This window comes from Mycetomoellerius zeteki, unplaced genomic scaffold (genome assembly GCF_001594055.1).
Source record: "Mycetomoellerius zeteki isolate Tzet28-1 unplaced genomic scaffold, Tzet1.0 scaffold245, whole genome shotgun sequence".
NCBI classification, from domain to species: Eukaryota; Metazoa; Arthropoda; class Insecta; order Hymenoptera; family Formicidae; genus Mycetomoellerius; species Mycetomoellerius zeteki.
The window spans coordinates 193,537-198,048 of NW_017257222.1; the positions used below are offsets into that span (position 1 = coordinate 193,537).

Genomic DNA, 4,512 nt, shown 5'->3' on the forward strand with positions numbered 1-4,512 from the left:
GAATTATTTCGTTTACAAATATTTTCTATAAGCATAATTCTGTCATCATACAATTGTTCGGTTTTGACGTTGTGAATTTGAACCCATGATATCCTTTGTAGTATATACGAGGGCAAATCAATAAGTACCCGTGTTTGAAAACAAGTGACGCTGCTGATGCAAGTTGGCATTACCATCGTGTACTACCATCTTTCAAATGACGCCATACAAAATTTCAGAATGATTCATGCAATAGTCTTGATTTGACAGCAATTCGTAGTGAGAGTGTAAGATGTTTTCCGATACAATGGAAAAAGAACAATATCGATCCGTGATTCGCTTTTTATTTTTGGATGGAAAAACATGCGAAGAAATAAAAACGAAGTTGGATGCCGTCTATGGGAACCCTTCACCATCTATGACAACCGTCAAATATTGGTTCAACGAATTCAAACGTGGTCGTTCGTCTATTTTTGATGAGGAGTGCCCAGGCCGCCCGGCAGACGTGGTTACTGAGGAAATCGTTGAAAAAGTCCACGACGTGATTCTCGCTGATCGCCGAACGAAAGTGCGTGAAGTAGCAAAGGCCATAGGCGTGTCGTATGGAACGGCATTCAATATTTTGCATGATAATTTAGGAATGAAAGCTGTCGGCCCGATGGGTGCTACGATTGCTCACGGTGGAAAACAAGCGAATGCGGCTATCAATTTCAAAGCAATGTTTGGAGCTGTTCAAGCGCAATCCGAAGGAGTTTTTGCCTCGAGTAGTAACCGTTGATGAAACATGGATTCATTACTACATACCGGAGACCAAGGTACAGTCAAAACAGTGGATTTCACCTGGCGAACGTGCTCCGAAGAAGGCCAAGACGGTCCTATCGGCCGAAAAAGTGATGGCCACTGTTTTTTGGAATGCGCAAGGCGTAATCTTCATCGACTACATGGGGAAAAGCAAAACTATCACGAGGCAGTACTATGCTGACTTATTGGGCCGATTCAATGTTGAATTCGATGAAGAAAAAACGCCCCCATTTGGCAAAAAAAAAGGTGTTGTTCCATCAGGACAATGCACCGGCTCACTCCTCCGCAGTCGCCACAGCCAAATTGGTTGAATTGCGGTACGAATTGCTGCCGCATCCACCGTACTCTCCGGATTTGGCCCCCTGCGACTTCTTCTTGTTTCCAAACTTGAAAAAATGGCTCGGTGGAAAAACATTCACATCGAATGAGGAGGTCATTGCCGAAACAGAGGCCTATTTTGCAGAGTTCGACAAATCGTATTTTTCGGAGGGGTTAAAAAAATGGCAGAAACGTTGGAAAAAGTGTATCCTCCTAAAAAGGGATTACGATGAAAAATAAAAAAAAGTTTTGTGAAAATCTTGCATCTTTATTACTAACACGGGTACTTATTGATTTGCCCTCGTATACATCAGAGTATACTCAACAGTATACATTGTATGCATACACGTAATTAATTTAGCTTGTTTTTTTCATAGGATTTTTTCTTAAAAAAGTCAAATAAAAAATTAATTTATTATTATGTTCCAATGAATATTAATCGTGAATAACGCAGGGATAATTTTGTTTGTCCCCGCTGCATAAGAAACATTTATATACGACTTATAAATGACGAAACAAAATTATTCCCATCGTTTCTCGCGATTTTACCCCTCGCTCGTCGTTGTACGAGAAACTCGCGTTATACAAGGGATCGCTATGTGTCCAGTTTAAAAACGTGCCGCACGACACACAAGGGTGGTGTATCCACTTGTATACGGAGCAACCAGACAGGGGATCGAGAAGGAGTGGCGGGAGCAAGGGAAACACGCACGAAGATTGCATACATTCCCAACGGCAGGTGGGGGAATTCGGTGTGCGAGTAGTACCGACGAAAACCGAGACTGGCCGAAGCCCATCGGCGAAAGACAGAGGGAGAGAGACGACGGTGGGAAAAGAGAAAGAAGGATAGAATGTCTGTAGTCGCCGTTGTGGCGAGGGAGCACCGCAGGGGCCGAGAAAAGAAGAGAGAGACACAGGCAGGGACTTCGCATGAGTCTTCTCTTTTCTCGCTACCCTAGGTTAGGTGCTATTGTAATCGATTGGAGATGTGGGACTTCCCCTGATCCTCTCTATCCTTCTCTTTTCCTTTCTCCCTCTCTCTCCTCCTTTGCCTCCACTTCTCTCTCTTTCTCTTTCTTTCTTTCTCTCTTCAACCCTTGCCTGTTATATAGACTCGTTATTCATTGTCTGGCAACCCCCATGCGCCGAGTATGAAGGCATGTGCACCGACACACTATCACGTGCAGGCGGCATGAACAACATATGCACACGTATGGCACACACACACACAAATTGGATAGATACGGAGTATTGCGTGCGGAATATAGTTCAGTTTGAGACGCTCACTGCGGGGTCAGAAGCGAGCATCTTGTGTTTATGACGTTTCTTTGTATGATACTATCCGCTCATTATGAAGTATCATGTCCGGCAAGATATCCATGCCCTCATTCAGTAAATGTGATTCTGCAGCTACGTTCGATATATATTTGTGTTGATGCAACGAACGTTGTTGTCACTAACGCGACAGTCTTGCGACGGTCGTTGCATGAATGCGGTAGCGTTATCATTATCTGTTCATTTAACAATCATGATTGACTTTTAAAAATGAAAACATTTATCTTAAGTGGTTGTTTCCGTCTAATTGAATTATGCATCTTATGTAATCTAGAACGATTCTCGTTATCGAACCAATCAATTAAAATAGTAACGGATGTATCTCCAAATTTTTAACGATACAACATGTTTATTACAAATCCTCGTTGAATATATCTTTCCATATTCATCGAATCTTACGAGCAGCATCCCGTTCAGTCGTCATTCTCCAAAGTTAAAAATAAACTCAATTGTTGAATTTATTTAAGAGCTTTTCTGTTCCGAGAAAAGTGTTGCAATGTAACATCCATTTGGATTCGCAGCATTGATCGAAGATTCAGTTTTATTACCGAGAAATATTCTTATCAAGCCTTTACACTCTCTATACTCAAAATTTTCGATGAGATGTTCAAACGTCGTTAATCAATTACCGTAATGATTTCATATGTTGTGTTCTTTGTTTTTCAGCGTGAGATCTTATAAATACCAATTCCAATGATTAGGAGTATGGCAATGAGCTCTTTATAATGCCTCCAATTAGTAAATTAATAATATCGGATTGAGGAAAATTGAGACGATGTATCAAAGCTACTTTATCAATTGTATACTGATCAAACGTCTCTTTATTGCAATTCCATCAGCGTGCTTCAACTTTCTGCATCACAATATAGAAAGGTAATTTACGGTCAAACATCTTGATCAATTCTTGTTTCAAAATGATCCACGACTTTAAAGTGTGACCGATTTGCATATCGTAGCCAACGCTTGGCTAAATTTGTCAACTTACTCGACGCAGCGAGCAAAATAACTTCTTCTGTTGCTCCATGAACTTGTGCGATCTTCTCGACTCGAGTCTACACGAGCTAGGAGCGTAGCAAATGTTCTTGATTGACATGGAAATTTCTATTAACGTGTGTTTTTTGCATACAAATCTCAGAGCGGAAATGTATAACATTTTTCTCGATCAGTACAAAGCGAGAAGAATTTATTCAAATATCCATGGACCATGGACAAGGTTTTGACCCACGCACAAAGCTTCCTTCGTCAAACTTGATCATTCTTGACCCCAGCACGTCCAACGAATCTTCCTTTGTCCAACTCAACAACCAGTAATGGCATCGTTATTACTTTCTATGAAGGTGTCAGCCACCTTTTCCAGTTCGGTACTATAGACCATTATACATATAATGATCCCATTTTCGATCTCTATGTAGCAGGTATCTGTATAAATTTAGATTAAAATTGGCTTTGCCGTGATAATTGAACTATGTTTATTGTAATATACTGCGACAATTGTGTACACGACTTTGCACGAGTAATAAAAATCAGAAATTTAAAATAATATAAAAAATACCGGTATATACCAATGTTTTTCGGTATATAATCAGGGACTGACACTCTAAAATAATTTTGCTAATAATTATATATCGGTATCAAGAGACATGGTAATGTCTCACACCAAGTGATTAAATATACATCTATTTTGATGTATAATATCGTTATACTAAAGAATACCGATATTGGATATATGAATACTGATGTATATATAATCAAAATTTTAATAATACCAGTATGTACATATAATATACTATGCATGGTATCCCATTTTAAATTGATTCTCGTGAATATCTTTGATACTGAAAAATGTTTTAAACAAAAGTTGAATGTATTAATTAATACAGTTCTTAATTTGTTATAAAAATATGTTAGAATGTTTGTGGCAAAAAGTCACTATCATCGATGAGAAAATATATAGGAAAAGAAAAAAGAGAACTCGTATCTGTTCGTATCTTCTAGTTAAATTACGTCTTTTTGTATTCATTCGTCATGTATTTCTTTTTAAATTTTACTCCTTTTTATTTTTTTACTAACAAGGAAAGG

At 38.8% G+C, this 4,512-nt stretch overlaps 1 pseudogene; it reads left to right on the plus strand.

Annotated features, from left to right (window-relative positions):
• The first annotated feature begins 307 nt into the window (after nt 1–307).
• On the plus strand, nt 308–1,338 carry LOC108723562 (putative uncharacterized protein FLJ37770; annotated as a pseudogene).
• The last annotated feature ends 3,174 nt before the right edge of the window (nt 1,339–4,512 follow it).